Genomic DNA, 17,739 nt, shown 5'->3' on the forward strand with positions numbered 1-17,739 from the left:
TTAGAGACAATATAGAAATTAAAAATTAAGAAAAGAGGTGACATTGTCCAAAAAGAAATGCACTCAGAACCTGACTTATGAAACTGTAACCTGTCTGTAACTATTTTTACCAGTTGTGGTGCTTGAACTCTGGACCTGAGCACTGTCCCAGCCACTCTACCACTTGAGCCACAGCACCATGTCAGGCTTTTTCTGCTTATGTGATGTTGAGAAATCAAACCCAGGGCCTCATGCATGCAAGGCAATCACTCCACCACTGAGCCACATTCCCAGCCCTATAATAACACTTTAAAGAAATCAAATGGAAGAAAAATTAAAGGAGCCTATGCACTACCAGAGAGGAGATTGTGAAAAGCAGTGCAGGAATGAATAAGTCGAGGTTTACTCTTGTAACTATTTTATGAGAGAAGCTAATGCTAAGAAGTTTAGCAGAGCACAGAACATTCTCTTGGTTCACTCACAGACAATGATTAAGAGACTGTAAATATAGTCACTGTGTTATGAGGACGGCAATGCCTCACTAGAGTTTGAAGCCAAGGGTGTCCATCTGTCCTAGCTTTAATGAGATTGATCAGGCTTTGCTATCTCTGCTTTCTGCCAAACAGAATCAGAAGGCATCAGTGTTAGTAATCTGGGAGCAGTTTTTGGCTACATAAGTGGCTGTTAGGAGAATTTATGGATAGTAAAGCTTGATTCAGGGCCAGACTGTAGCAAAACCAGGGAGCAGGCAGTTCATCTTCAGTAGCCTCTCTGGTTTAAAGTGCTTCTTTCTTCTCCCAGAGACTATTAGTTGGGAAGGAAAGAAGCTGAAACATTCCTGTAATTTATAGCAAATTGTTAGATGGCATCTTGCCACCCATCCTCTCTACTCTCACCAAACACGTGGTTCTCTGGTAGAACAGGTGTCTGGTGATGGTGCAGGAGGTTACAATTGAGTGGTAATAGGGTAGCACTTATCACTCGAAACACTGATACTTTAGTTTTTCATTACTTTGGTTGAATGGATAAGAAAGGTCTCTAGCTGCCTTGTGCATGACCCAACTTTTATCTTCCTGGATCCATTAACTACTTTTTCTTTTCCTGAAGAAAGAGATTTCTAGGTACATCAAAGTCCACGTGTAAAATCTATTTCCAGCCTTCAACAATTAGATAAAATTACTAGTATTTGTCCTTTATATTTCTTTTGCACTTACCAAGCACACATAGCAAGACTGAATTAGGTACTGTGTGGTGTTTGTTTGTTAAAGAAAAGACGAAGGTCCTGATCATTGCTGTTTAACACAGTCAAGAAAATCTGTCTCTTTAAAGGAAAATTAAAGGCTCCACGAATCCTCTAGAAGAGGATGCTTCCTTGGCTGGGTTCCTTTGATTGGCACACTGCACCCCACCCTCCATTTCCCAGCTGGGCTGAGCTCCTGAGTGCCCATCCTGTGAATATGAATGGTACCTGTACCTCTGGCTTTTAGTTGACATCTTCCAATGAGGAGCAATGCTAAAAGATCTGAAAGGGGACAGAGGGTAAAATCAGGAAATTTATTTCTTTATCTCATACCATAGTGTCTCTGTAGACAGCTGTGGTCTTCTACTACTAGCCTGAGATACTGTCAGAGCATTCATTTGCACACAGCTCCCTGCTGTTTAACTTTAGTAATTGTTCCTTCTCCTTTAGATCTCCACTTTAGATCTAGAAATATTAACAGCCTCTTCTTCTTGCTAGCCCCAGAGCACTGTACCATCCCTTGTCATTTCCTTATCCCCTGACTCCTGCTCAAATATTTAAAAAAATATTCAAAAAATATTCTCCACTAAACCTCTTTGAAATTACCCAATTTATGTTTGGCATCTGTCTCCTGTAATAAAATATATATTTTTTTAATCAGTCGTGGGACTTGAACTTTGGGCCTGGGCACCTGTCCCTCAGCTCTTGAGCTCAAGGCTAGCATTCTACCGCTTGAACCACAGTGCCGCTTCCAATTTTCTTGGCAGTTTACTCACAGCCTTTCTTGCCCGGGCTGGCTTTGAACCATGATCCTCAAATCTCAGCCCCCTGAGTAGCTAGGATTACAGACATGAGTCACCAGCACCTGGCATAATAAAATCTTTTTTTTTAAAATAATATATTGTGTATACACGGAGTAACTTTATTTATTGATTTATTTTATTGTGAAAATACCGTACAGAGGGGTTACAATTCCATGAGCAAGGTAATGAGTACATTTCTTATCAAACATTGTTGCCTCCTCCTTTGTTTCCCCTTCCCATCTCTGCCTTCCCAACTCCCCCAACCCCACCCCATCAAAGTTGTAAAGTTCATTTTTTGATATAACATAACCCATTGTGGCAATGGGTCCACTTGTATCCCTATTTAAACAATTTGTTTTTTCCCTTCCCCTCCACAAATTATACTAACATTAAATACAGTGAAAACAGGGGTTATACCATGGGGCAGGGACATATAAAGCGACAAAGAAATATCTTATAAATATGTTAGAAACAATAACAAGAAAGAAAAGATATTTGAGTCCTAATCTTGAACAAGATCAACCGAAAGTCCACAGATTAGGGGAAGATCTTCACTAGCCATACAACGGACAAGGGTCTCATATCTAAAATATACCTGGTACTCAAAAAATTAAATCCCCCAACAACAAATACTCAAAGAAACAGCTGCCCAAAAAATAAGTGGGCTAAAGACTTAAAGAGAAACTTCTCTGAAGAGGAAAGAAGGATGGCCAATAGACACATGAAGAAATGCTCAACCTCCCTACCCATAAAAGAAAAGCAAATCAAAACAATAAAATCTTATAACTCAAATTCACCTGTATTCTGAAGCCTGAATATGATCCTTGAGGATAGAAAGAAAATGTTATACCAAGTCAAGCTTGAGTTGGTTTAGCCTTTGAAAATCACAAACTCTATGAGTTTCCCCATGCTAGATACTGGCCGTTGTGGCTCACATTCCCCAACTAAAGCATGCTTTCCAGCCAAAGTTTTAATAGAAAAATAAAAGGTTTGGAGTTAGCTTTCCTCTCCCCAGGCCAAGGGCATATTTCCCAGTTACTTCTAAATGACTTCTTTTTTTTAAGATCCCAAATCTGCATTGCTATGAAATGCTGTCATTTCTCCAACAACCATAAAATTTATTTGAATCAACAGTGGTGAGGTAATGACATCTTGTGAAAGATGAATTGTGTTACATAAGGCCATCGCGCAGGGCTGGCTGGCATCTGGGAGTCCAAAAAGACTTCCAGCTACAACTCCCCAATCTCAAGAAAGCATTAAATAATTAAAAAATAAAAATAAAAACCAGCTCAAAGTAATTGAAATTGTGATATAATGAGAGCTTCTTCCGGGTGTGCCTCCAGCAGACACCCTGCAGTAGTAGCAGTAAGGGATATATTTGGGAACTTTATTTTCCCCTCCAAAGGTAGTAGAATTTGCAATTTAACATAAATAAATCAAGCAAGCAAGCAAGCAAACAGTTTGGTACATGTTCCAGAGAAGGCCTGTGAATCTTTCAGACCAGCCAAGCCAGGGACATCAAGGTGAACGACAGTGACCTCCCACGTCAGGTTTTAGCCTCCTATACATTTGGCCCGGAAAACAGGGGTTTAAAATAGCTTTCCTGCAGGTTCCATGTGACTTGTCACTGGACCTAGACAACACAAAAGGGCTGATTAGTGAGGGGGAAAAAAGAAAGAACGAAAGGCTTTTCTCCTGAGATGACTTCCAAAAGCTGCTTTTTGCAGCACAAATCTTTTGACAATACAGAATGTTCTGGGAGAGCCATTAGCAACCCCTCCCCCCACTTTAAATACATGGATTTTGCTTGGCAATTCTTGTATAGATCATTTTAATTTTTCATTAAAAAATTTTATTTTTCTAAGCTCCCACAATCTTTGCTTTGGGGGAGATAATAGGAACTAAGTTTTCAAAGGACAATTTCTCTTTAAAGCCATCACTCTAGTCTTTCCTGTTGGCCTTGGGCAAAAAGAAGCTGGCACCCTCACAGAAAACAGGAAAAAAGAAATTGATCAATGACTTCTTGACCACCTACTGTAACTGCCAGCAGTCATTAGCGAGGTGTCACTTCCAGCTTGGGTAACCACAGGCCCTATTCCTGTTACCATTGCCCACTGGGAGCACTGGCAGGTAGTGACCATGGAAATTGGTGCAGAGCATTGGGGAAAGGGAAATGCAGTTTTCCTCTCCTGTTGGAGTAGAATTGTTCCCTGGGGGAAGAGAAGTGGAACAGCTGTTACATCACCACCAGCTGATTCAGATCTTCTCTGAACCCAGTGTTATTCTTTAAATGTTGAATGGAACAAAGGGAAGCACTAAGATGTGAAGTGAGAGAAAGTCATTTTTTAAAAGACAAATGAGCAGTAGGAAGAGGAGCCTTGAGCTGAATTTGCCACTGAGTGATCAAAATTCTTCAGCACTGAAGAGAACACAAATAATGCTTCACAAGGACTTCCTGATTGATAACATGTGGGTATGGACAAAAGCCTCTATTCCTAGAGTCAGCAATGAAGAGAAAGAAGGTAAAAGATAGGGAAAAAGAAAGAAGAAGGAGGAGGAGGAGGAGCAGAGGGAGGAAGAGAGAAGAAATAAGGAAAAGAAAGAGGAAGGAGAAGGAGAAGGAAAAAAAAACCAGGAGGAGGAAGAGGAAAAGCAATGATAATAATAATGATGATGATACTATTACTGCTAATAATAACAATAATGAGAAGGAGCATCAGAGAGAAATACTGAGAAGGGTAAGAGGATAAACATACCATTGAAACATAGAGGGAAGATTTCAGAAGAAGCACTGCATATGACTTTTATTTTCCTTTTACGGTATCTTTTAAAAATAGGTATTTTACATCATATATAATTAACTTATTCTATGTAAATGTCCTATAATGTTTTCTCCCTCTCAAGATCATGTACAAAACAAAACAAGCAAACAAACAAAAAAAATGCCTAGCTGATTTTATATTTCTAAGTCCATTCCAGTAGGTAGACATTGTCCCAACGAGGACAAGAACTTCAAAGTTAAAGGATGATGGGGAGTAAGGCAAGACATTCTTGCATTTAACCATCATTAAGAATAAATTATTCACCTGGTAGCTATTAGTCCCCACACAATTGAGCCCAATTACCCAGGAAACATCTTTGCGGGGGGTGGGGAGAGAAGTCCACAGTCAAAAATTCAGGGGGCAAACAAGAAAGTGTGATGTCATTCAAGGTGCTCATGTGCTCCCAAACCTATTTCACATCTCATTGCTTAGCTGGATGAGATTTGATTGTATATGCTCTCTGGTCTCGCTCACCTGGTGCACAGAATCAACCAATTCTGAAGCAAAACTTAGTTTTATTGAAAGAAACAGAGTGGAATGTAGAGTCAAAAGACTGGAAACAAAATCAGGGTAGAGGATCTGTGTTTACAAGTCAGTCCAGCTCTGAGTTGGTGGAGGAGAAAGCATGACAGTCACTCCTAAGCACATGGCACTGGTCAACATTTCTTGGTAATTGTCAAAACAGTAGATAATCTCAATTCACACTTGAAGTACTGATTTCTACCTTGTGTTTGAGAGCTACATGTCCCAGTCCTAGATCTGAAGCCATGACGGCAAAGGTTAGCTTTAATTTAGTTTGATGATGAGGGTTGAAGTCCTAAATTAAAACAGTAGGGATGAGGGGCAAAGATACATGTAATTTACTCATGGTATCTTTTAGTGTTCTTACAAGTCAGGCAAGGATGGTTTATAGACAACCATAGCATGGTGAAATAAGCAATATTATGGAATACAGATGATGTTTCATAAGATTTTACAAGAAGAAGATGTAACTCTTGGTTGTGTAAAATTTTTTTTAGGGATAACCAAGGTGCTGGAGAAGAAATCCAAGAAATACCATGTGTTATATATACATGTATATAACTGAAGCACAAAGGATGAGAATAAGTATAATGGGAGGCATAGCTAGAAGGCAAGCTTGTATGTTTGTGGGGAAGATGAATGTGAAGGTAAAGACTCCTGTATTAAGAAGGTAAAGAGGAGTCCACACAAAATGCTTCCATGTGTATTGTACAGGAAAGCAACAGTCTGTTGTTTCTGAAAGTCAAACTAGGACAATGGAGTAATAGATGGATTTTAGCATTGTAGATGAAAGGGAATTGGTTAATCTTTTAATTCTACCATTGAATGTTTCACCTTTGAACACTGGATGTTTCCTATTATTCTATAACATATTGATAGCAGACCTGGTGACTTAAAGCACACAACTAAATGTCCAATGGTTTCAGCATTAAGAAGTTCAAAATGGGACTCAATGTGCTAAAATCAAGGTACTGGCATGTATGCAATCTTCTCCAGTGCTCTAAGGAGATTCTATTCTTTGCATTTTCCATCTGTTGATATGTCACATTCCTGAGTTCCTGCCCCACTTGCTACTCCCTCAGCTGGAAATGTGGCACCATAAAATAACTCTCTGACTCTATCACTGTTTTTGTCATATAATTTCCTTTTGGATTCTTTTAATGACCCTTCTGATTAAAGTAGTCCCACTTAGGATAATCTACACATCTAACAGTCATTAATTTAGTCACAAATGCTGTCTTTTCTGCCATCTAGATTAACATACTCTTAAGTGCTTAAGATTAGTGCATGAATATCTTCAGTATGAGGACATTATTCTGTCTACTACAGACATACTTAGGTCAGAAAGTAAAGTCTGAATACACAGGGGTTAGTGGGAATTCCGGGTATGGTACTCCTGGAAATGTGTCCTAGATTTCTACCAGTAAAGCTGGCTATATTCACCATCTCTCAGGGGTGACTCAAAACCTTCAAGAAGGAAAAAGCTTTAATTGGGGACTTCTACTGCCTTACCCATAAACTCAAAAACCATTTTGTATTACCTATGATTAGCATTGAATAAAAATTTAACAAGAATATTAAAGGTCATAAGAACCTAGTGTGAAAGGAAAAGTGAATAATAATTCCATATGAAAGTAGTCTAAATATTTTTAAAAAGGTAGATAATTTGGGCTGGGAAGGTGGCTCAATGGTAAAGTGCTTGCCTTGCATGCATGAGGCTCTGGGTTCGATTCCTCAGCACCATATAAGCAGAAAAAAAAGCCAGGAGTGGCGCTGTGGCTTGAGTGGTAGAGCACTAGCCTTGAGCTGAAGAGCTGAGGGACAGCGCCCAGGCCCACAATCGGGAGTGAGGGGGAAAGGGGGAAGTTAGATAACTCTTCTGATTTTAACTGAAAAAAACCATAGCCAATATGTGCTCTGACATTTATATTCACATTGCCAGACCTCCGTTTTCCTGTGAGAAAGTAGCCATGCTACAAATGCCAAGGAGATGATATAGCATGAAAAGAAAGCACATGAATGATTTAAACGATAGTTATATAATTCTTCTGTCCTTGATTGTAGTTCAAAGCTGATGGAGGGGAGCTGGCCACTGGCGGCTCACACCTGTAATCCTAGCTACTTAAGAGGCTGAGATCTGATTGTCGTGGCTTAAAGCCAGCCTAGACAGGAAAGTCAGTGAGACTCTTATCTCCAATAAACCACCAGAAAACTGGAAGTGGCATTGTGGCTCAAGTGGTAGAGCACTAGCCTTGAGCTGAAGAGCTGAGAGGCAGCACCCATGCCAAGAGTTCAAGCACCACAACCGGGAAAAGCAAAAACAAATAAAAACAAAAACACAAAACAAAAAAAATGATGGAAGTTATTCTCATTCATTGACCATATGCTATGTGGCCATCACGATGACACAGGGGTAATACAGTGATATAGGTGAACTTTAGCCAAGAGTGGATGAAAGTCACCCATGTGTGGTGACTTGTAAGATTCTCTCTCTCTCTCTCCTCTCTCTCTTTCTCTCTCTCTCTCTCTCTATCTATCTATCTGTCTGTCTGTCTGTCTGTCTATCTGGCACATTCACTTAAACTTACTTAGTAGCTGAGTGATTTTAGATGAGTGGGGTAAATTGAGAGGTCTACTTATAAAACTGGAAGCAACTTTTCTCTAGATGTCAGTCTTGAGAGGTAAAGTCCTCCTCTCAGTCTCTGAAAGACACTTAGCTATAGAAGATTCACCAACATGAAAATGATAACATTTAGCAGTCATCTTTCTACTCATCTCTGCCAGGATGCCATGTTTGTCATTCTTCCAATGCATATGGAAGAAGCAAAGAGTGATTGGAGAAAAGATTCCATATGCTTCCTTTCTAAATAACTTGGGTAGCAAATCTGCTTACTCTATATGTCAAAAGAGGAGTTCTTTTGAGCTAAGGTTGCAAATTTCATGTAGTTTATGAAAATAAATTCTGCCTGTCTTACATCATCACTTTTTTGAAAGAGCTTGCAATTGGAGTATAACTCACATTGAAAGTAGGCTAAAGATGCTAGAAAAGGGCCCTCACTTGCTTTTGTGTTTCCATGGCTATTTTGATGCAATAGCACTGTTGGGGAAGCAGCTTCCTGACGCTTAGAGACTTGACGTTTATAAGATAATATTTCTTGTTCCGTGACTATAAAGATTCTCACTCCTTACTCTGATACTGATTTTCTTTTATATTTTATCTCATATATAAATATATATCACAAAAAACCACAATAGTGGTTGTATTGCATTGGCTTGTAATAACAACATTTTTTCCATATTAACACACAAATGGTCTATTGGGTTAAAATATACTGACGAGAACATGTCCTTTTCATATTAGGAGTAATTAAAACTGTATCACTTTCACTCCTTCCTATTCTATAAATGTGCATGTTAAACTAATTTGGTCTAACATGACATGAAAATAGTACCTATATTTAGGAATAGTACCCTTAACTAGAAAATATGAGTCAGCTAGATAAGCAGTACTAATTAACTCAGATATGTCATAATTATATTTACTATTAATAAAAACTAGAAAGCACAGTGAATTATACAATGATATGGTTAGAAGGAGATGTTCTCTGAAGATTAGTTCTAATTAACTCTTTGATTGAAGTATGTTTTAGTAACCTCTTGCCTCTAAGTACTGTCTGTATTCCTGTTGCTTTGTCTGTGTCACTGCTCTTGCAAATCCCAGAGTTTTGGAGTGCTCACCATTGACCTTTCTTTTCTGCTCTGAGAGGAAAGGCAATCAGGAAACAAACCCTCATTGCATGTCAATATAGATACAATGTTCCTTGTGGCATTTTTATTCACTCTAGGCCTGGGCATTATCTCTGAGCAACTTTTGCTCCAGGCTTAGCACTCTACTTCTTGAGCCACATTACCACTTCTGGCTTTTTCTGTGATTAATTGGAGAAAAGAATCTCATAGCATAGACTTTCTTGCTCAGGCTAGCTTTGAACTATGATCTTCAGATCTCAGCCTTCTGAGTAGCTTGGATTATAGATGTGGGCCACCAGTACCCGGCTATTCATTAATATTTTAATGTGTAAGAAAATGTTTAGTGACTATGGTCTGGACTTTATGACAGATATAGCAGTTATAAAAGGAATGATATAGACATACTTTGATATGTTGTAAAAAGAATGCACAACAAGGTGAGCCATAAAAGTCAGTGTGACCTGTATGAAGTTAGAACACATCAGTACATCGTCAGAACCAAAGTTGACTCTGTCTTTAGAATCTCTCTAGGTTATTGACCCACCATTTTACTTGTGTTTTGTACAAAGCCACTTGTCCCTAGGAACCCTCACTGGGTTTACTGGTCATTTTTACAAATAAGTTAAAGATGAAACAGTAAAGAAATTCAAACCATGTAATCAAGTACTGGATTGCAGGTAAGAGAACTCTGGCCCTTTTAGCTAACTCTTTTAGAGGTCTCAAATACATGCCATCTGGAATGGCCAGGGTCACCTCCTCTCCCAATGTATGTAGGAACTCTGATAGAGAATAAGATTAACACACAAGCAAACACCATGAAGAGGTACAAAAAGAAATGGAATTTTTATTATTTTGTGTGAATTTGTACTTCTATTTTACAATTACACGAGACATTCTTTCCCTTTTCTACTTAAAATATTTTAACTGAGTTTTAGATTGATTTACTTACTAAAAATAAAATGTTAAGGCTTGTGGTTTGAATGCTCTTTAAAGTTTATCACTACTCAGAACACACACACAATTTGTGTACATAGAGCATATATATATAAATACCAGTTTATATACACATATACATACATATGTGTGTATGTATTTATATACATACATATATTTGATATATATTATATATTACATTGCATTATATATGTAATGAACCCAAATAAGTGAAATTTAATTGGTTTGGCAAAGCTAATTCTGGATAGGAATACTGTGTGCATGTACTATATCTAGGTCTTTGCAACCATGTGTCAGCACAGATATTTGAGAGACAATTGGATTTATTCTTACATAGGAAGAGTACCTTATTACATATGAGATGGGAAATCATGTGCTAAAGGATATACAACAAATATGGTATACATAGGATTTAAGATACAGCTTAGCTTGAATTCCTCCAGAAGGAGGAATTTGATTATAGGTCAGTCATTCTAACTTTTTGGTTCTGGTCTCCTCCTTTGTAAAATGAGGGGCTAGAGCAGTGGCTTTCATTAGACCTTGATGATCCTCTAGGTATTTTGTGGAGCACTTTGAGGGGTGAAATGTAAGAGGAATAAAAAAGAAAGGTCTTCAATTCTCCATCCCTTTTGTCTAAACCAGAGAAGGTTATAATATATCTGTTTTATCTTTTGAGCTTGAGTGACAGCTTCCAACTGAGGGTTATCTCTAGTGAAAATTTTAGGAAAATAAAAGTTTAAAAACACTGGACTTGATGATTCCCTGAGTCTCTTTTGGTTTTAACAGTCTTTGAAGTTAATCCACGAATCAAATTTTCTACCAGAAATACAGTAACTTAGAGAAAATAACTACCTTCTGTGATTGCTTTTACTTAATCCAAGCCTGTTGATCACATTTGAACATTGAGAATCTTTATCTTTGTGAAGTATTCTGTATAAAACTTAAATAAGAAAACTTAGTTGGACGATTCATGTTGATGTATTAGATTGTCCTGTACAGAACATTTAAGGAAGAGAGCACAAAACAACCTATATCCCTATAACATAAAAGATAAACTGAGAGGCATGATAAAGATAAATTAAAGAACAATTATTTAGTTGGGAAGAAGACAGAAGAATGATGAAAAAAGGGTAATATTGACCTAGATGTACTGTGCTTACAAACTGATTTGTTTAATGTAACTCTTTTTACAAGTTAATTAAAATAATAGAAATATAATTTTTAAAAAACAGATGAATGATTTATGATTTTTTTAAATATAAGTTTTTAGCTTTGTTTCCACAAGGAAAAAAATTAAGCACAGGCAAATATTGATCTAAAAAGTAAAAAACTTTTGTATTTGTTTGTATTGCCATCATTTGCAGATCACCTGGGCTGAATGCCCATTCTTTGCTGGTGCCAAGGGAGATACCTGTGGTATCTAAAGATCTATGTCATATCCCCTCTTTATTTTAGAACAAGCATGAATTGAAACGTGAATCTCCCTGCACAGCTATAGATGGCATCTCCACAAGTAACATCTCTGTGTACAATCAAGAAGGCAACTCATTTAGGAACTGGCCATTTGAAGTTTCATCCTTACATTATATTCTACTTTTTCGGTGGGATGGGAGGGGTAAATTATGTTTCATTAGAAGCTGTTAAGCATGCTGAAGAGATAAAGCATCTCAAAGCTTTTGCCTTTCCCAACTCTCTCTAGCTATTCACACTCTTGAATGAATTAAAGCAAGAAAAAAAATGTAATTAGGAAAAGCTATGTTCCCTTAACTCTGCTTCATTTGTAACCCTCTTGGTATTTTGCTTATCAAATTGGAAGAGTTGTGAGAAAAGATATCCAGCTCCTGAGAATTCTGAAGATGACATAATTATCACCTTTGTTCAATTTCTTTGAGCTATCTTTCTTCTTCCTTCAGCATTTCCCACAGCACAGGCCACAATTCACTGGGGTAAAAGGTAATGCCTATCTCCATCAGAGAGGTCATGGGCTGGGACTCTTCCACTAGGAACAGCTGGTGTCTTAAAACATAGCTGTAGCTGTCCTCAGGAATCTCAGACATCAAGGTCCTGTACACACATTTAGTTAAATGAGGTCTTTTGACTTGGTGTCTGGATTCCTATCAGCTGACTTGGCTCTAGCTCAGCTTTAAATGATGAAAAATCACCAGAACTCTCTCTAATGAAGTGCCCCTTGCCCTGGCATGTTGGTGCTTTTGTGAATAACCAGGAAGGGTAATAAGAGGCCTCACCCATCTAGCAGAGCTTGCAGCCCTCCTGCTGGAAGAATGGCTGGCTTGTCACTACCATGCAAAGCTCTCTCACTTCCCCAGAGTCCCTCAGTTCCTGCCTGAGCAGAGCCATTCTGTGATTTATGTTATATGGCAATGTCTCTAGGCAGAAAATGCTGCCAATGATTATTTGCTATGGAGGACTGGGGAGATGCAAAGTCTTTGTTTGGGTTTGGCTTTGCTTCTCTTCTTCTCTCTTTCCTGTTCTCTCTTCCTTCCTTTCCTTAACTCCCTCCCCTTCCTTCCAATTCTTGCTTGTCTAAAATTTTACAGCAATGTACTTTTTATTCACAGAGTTGTAAGGATAGCCAAATAAAAGCTGATTGTAAAATTTTCTTCTTTTGTACAAGTCAAACTAAAGAGCTGGAAAAAATACACAAATATGTGGAATCTTTGAAGAACTAAAACACATACGCAGTGACATTTTAATCACTAAGAAAATTCAAGTGTTAATGAATAGGTAGGTTAAAATATAAGAAAAGGACTCTCTACGAAGGAGAGATTTCTTAAAAAGAAACAAAAACTCACAATTGTTATTGCACAAAATTTGTCTATTGTTCAAGACATTGATTTGTTAGAGATATATACATTTTAAGATAATTTAGTGGGAAATTAAAAATACAGTAGCTTCCCAACACATAAAGGTTTACTTTCAAGTAAACAGAAGTATATTTGGAGGCATGTGATTACTCAGCTTTGAATTTTCAGAGAAATGTACATGTATAGGAAGAACTCTTAACACAGTTGATCATTTTCCATTTGGATGCATTATTATGTGCTCACAAAAACTTTATTTTTAATTTTGAGACAGGGTCTTGCTTTATAACTGGGGCTAGTCTGGAATTCACACTCCTCATAATTTATTTTCCAGCGTGCTAGGATAACAGTCATGAACCACCATGCATGGGCTACAATAATTCACTTAATATATTGTGACCTCAATTCTGAATCAGATGTGGATGCTCATTAAAAAAATTCTTGCTTTCAGGCCCTATTCCTTACTCTATGGTGGGGGTATAGCTAAGGATTTGAAATTTAAAACTCTTCGATGATTCCATGGAGTATCAGAAGAATGTAGTCTTTTTTTTTTTGGTCGGTCGTGGGGCCTGAACTCTGGGCCTGGGCACTGTCCCTCAGGTCTTCAGCTCAAGGCTAGTGCTCTACCACTTGAGCCACAGCACCACTTCTGGCTTTTTCTGCTTATGTGGTGCTGAGGAATCGAACCCAGGGCCTCATGCATGCAAGACAAGCACTCTATCACTGAGCCAGTTTCCAGCCCCATCACAATAACTTTTTAAATACCAATAGTTCTATGTTACACATGAGCTTCCAAAAAAGCTATTCTGTATTACATATAGAGTTAGTAATTAGCAGAGACATGATTTGAATCCAGATCTTATAGTTCCAAAGCCCATGTTTTAGCATAGCATATAAGAAAGAGGATTCTGCACAAGTCACTTAAAGAGATATTTTTTAATGAGATTGTGTCATTAACTACTATACATTGCTTTGGTCTTTTAAGTATCCTGCATTCCTGGATTTGGTCTCTGAGATACAGCTGAGTCTGATACAATGAGAAGCAGGCTGGACTGGGTAGTAGTGGTAAGTCCATCAGTATTCATCCTAATATCCTTCAGGTCTTTGCTTAAATAGCATCGTAACAGAGAGGACTTCTTTCAACTGTTGAAATTTGCAAAAGACCCCTACCCCAAGCTCCAACACTTATCATCCTCTGTCTTTCTTGTTTTCTGTGCAACATTGTGGCCATTACAAATGTTGTCTTTTTTTTTTCTTTTGTATATCTTTATGTGTTGACTCCCATTGTCTATCCCCATGGAGGGACAATTTTTGGTTTTGACTTTCTCCTTATTCACTTATATTTAGTGCTCTGCACCTAACAGCCAGAAGGTATACAAAAAAAGTTAAACCAATGTCTATTCGATGTACTAATCTTTACTAAATTTTAGGTAGTCAGATATAAATAGAAAGAGTTTAAGTGCTGATATAATCCTACATATAGCACTATTATCCTTAATTAATTTAGTACAGTAATAAAAGGCAGTCTTTGTCCTGTAACAGGTCAAATAAGTGCCAGCAAATGTAGAAACATGCATGCTCCCTGTCACTTGTCATTGGTGCTCTTCGCTCTTTGGCTAGATACTAAGGTATAAGTGATCAATTTTCTGTTTTGGTTTTTAATCAGTGTATAGCTAGTGAACAGAAAGATTACTTAAGAGTAGATTCTGTCCTTTAGACACTTGATATGAATAATTGAGGCACTATAGACTTAATCTCCAATTACATTTGGATTAATTTAATGGGAGTTGTTTTATTCCTGGTCATGTGGACATATTTCAGAACATTTTAAAGGGTTTTCATTTTTTCTTTATCTTACCATCCAACTATAATGCAACAAATACTTTTAACATTCTTAATTTCAGTGTCAGTACATTTAAAGATTCATGCATATTACACAAATATGCAAGTATAACTATGTATAAGGGTTTTACGAATATGCAAGTGTACTATATACAAGAGTTTCTTTCATACTCATAATGAATCCCAAACTTAAAATAGTTGCCAAACTTTGCTGTTGTGCTCCTGCATTTGTGTTTGAGCTGCTATGTATTTGTGAAAATTATACTAAACATTGGCCAAGAGACTATTGAAAAAGCATGAATAAACTGTACATGGGAAAAAAAATACACTTGAAATCAATTTATGAAATAAAATGAAATATAATCCTACATATTCTAGATGTTCAGAGCTGAAGATCAGGGTTCAAAGCCATCTGGGCTTTGAGATTCCTAATTCCAATAAACCAGCAAAGATCCAGAAGTAAAGATGTAATAGAGGACTAGACATGAACAAGAAAGGCTAGCTACAGCCAGAGACCCAATTGAAGGTCCCAAATTGATAGAAAATAATGTGAGAAAAGTTCAAGAATATTATGCCTATTTCTGTGATCTATCTGAATTGCTTCTGAGAGGTAATGTGACTGTAAAAGAGGGACACTGAGTCAGAATTGTTGATCTCATTGCTTCCTGAGAAGGAACTTGGGACTAGAAATGGAAGTAAGATAGTTTCCAGTTTGTAAGTATTGTTTGAATACAAAAAAATAGTCCACAATCTCTTTATACAATTAAAAATAAAATATTTGCAAATAAGGCAATACGATGAAATAACTTTATTATATTGTTGTTACTCCCAATTTCCCTAAGGAAATTTGCATAGAAACTTCTAATACTCTTAGCATATGATTGACACTTAGTTAATAAATAAGTATGTGGCTTTCTTCAGCCAATAAACAAGAGTGGCATGGCAAGCATAAAACTACATTATGATTAAAAACAGAGCAAAAACATTAGTATGAGAGATATATGGGAATTGAATAAATTATTGACATTTTAATATGTCCTTTCCTGAAATTCAAATGATAAAAATAAAATTATATTGATTCCTCAAAGGCCTAAAATATAGTAAAAGCTTTTTCCTTTCTAGGGGATAATAATACAATAATTAGGGGAAGAGTAATAATACCAACTGCCAACTCTAAGAGCAAGTGCTTTGCAAATCTTATATACAATGGATTGTTGTAAGGTGCATTATTCCAGAAGCCACATTTTGGAATAATAGAGTCTTTATTATACAGTTAGCAGGCTGCAGCCCCCAAATACACGTAACATGATTAGTAAACAGGCCAGAGAGAAAAGAAAGAACAAAAATAATACCAACAAAACCAATCCAACCATGATGACTGGAGACAAGCAAGGATACAGGACAGAATCACTGAGATACACGTGGCATGACTTCACGGCACGGGGCTGGTCCAGGCCTAAATAGGGTCCCAGCAGAGGGCAGGTCCACAGGAAATTCCCAGTCCCAGGCACTGGACTGACAGAGTAAGCAACCTATCACCCAAGAGCCTGCTTAGGGATATGTGCAGGCCCATCACTTGGGAGGTGCGGCATTAATTCCTTTAGCACGAAGACAAGATGCCAGACCCTACTATCCACCCTGTAGCCAATATGGCCTCTCCCTCTTCCTTCTCTCTTCTTTCATCTTCTTTCTTTACACAGACTTTGTCTGTCTTCAGCTACATAATATAACTATAGAAATTTTAGAAAACTTATTTCAGAAAAAGGGCACTTATTTTAGTATTATAATCATTGTTCTAATTATTTCTAGAAACTATTTTCAGAACTGAGTCTAAAGCTGTGGCACCAAGGTAATAAATATTTATTCACTATGCTTTTTTCAGATAACACTAACAGAAGTCTGAAGTTAAGAGAGGTAGCACTTTTTTCAGTGAAAAAAGCAAAGCTAAAGTCACAAAAACCTTAAAAATTATTTTATTGTACATAAACTTGAAGAAAATGAGTAGTTTTACAAAGCGGTTAAAAAAATCTACACAATTGAAAGAATAATATTCCATTCACGTAGTTTGAATTCTTTTGAAAGATAAAAATATTTTAAAATTCACAACAGCCCTATTATTTATGAATTCATTCTGTTACTCATTATCATTCCTACTATCCAGTAATATATGTGAGCATGTATATGTGTGCATCACCAGGTTCAGAGAGTATGTTTGTCTGTCCAATTTAATGAAAACACTGAATTGGATAATTGTTTATGTTGCCTCAAACTTTAGATGTGACAAAATTCATTAAGTATTTTATGACTAAATTTGCTGCACAATTTTTAGAACTCCTTCTGAATTAGACACTGAAATTCTTGAGGTAGTTTGGCAATTAAGCTGTTGAAACACACTGAGGAATTAAAACACACAAAATCCAGCCTGATTCATTTTTTTTAATGAAATAAAAAGGAACTGTTCTCATCCACTATCAAAGACAACTCAATTCATATCATGTTTTCAAAAGATCAAATAATTCAATAGAAAAGATAAAATAGTTGTCTATCCATCTCCAAGAAAGCTCAACACTGCCTTGAAATATATGAGCATATACAGTTATATTAAGGCTTAAAAATAAATGTTTGTGTTTACAGATACTTGTCAGCAGAATTTGCAAATTTTGAAAATTGTATTATGTATTTACAATTGTTAGCTATTTGCTCCTGATGATCAAGTACAATGATTGTTGTTTTACTGTCAAATTAATATCAATTAAGAAATCAAAAAATAAGATAATCATTTCAGTTTGTGAAAAAAATCATCTTACATATAGACCTTCCTTCAAGTAGGTGTCTGTTGCAAAACATTTTTCTTCAAAAAGATCTGACATCCTATCAAAATTGATACTTATAACTCCCTTTCCATCTAAGCATCTTTTTTTTTATCCTGTGCACTTTGAAGTGTCCTTTAATCTGCTGTTATTTGCCTTGCTTTTTGATGTTTCTGGCCAAATTCTAGATAAACACAA

The 17,739-nt window shown here is 36.9% G+C and overlaps 1 protein-coding gene across 1 annotated transcript in view; it reads right to left on the minus strand.

Moving 5' to 3' along the window:
* The window catches only part of LOC122097905 (limbic system associated membrane protein), a 604,370-nt gene that overhangs the window by 239,441 nt on the left and 347,190 nt on the right, over positions 1-17,739 (minus strand). The gene's annotated exons all lie outside the window — the stretch shown is intronic.

This window comes from Dipodomys spectabilis, unplaced genomic scaffold, assembly GCF_019054845.1.
Source record: "Dipodomys spectabilis isolate Male_0828 unplaced genomic scaffold, ASM1905484v1 ptg000017l, whole genome shotgun sequence".
NCBI lineage: Eukaryota > Metazoa > Chordata > Mammalia > Rodentia > Heteromyidae > Dipodomys > Dipodomys spectabilis.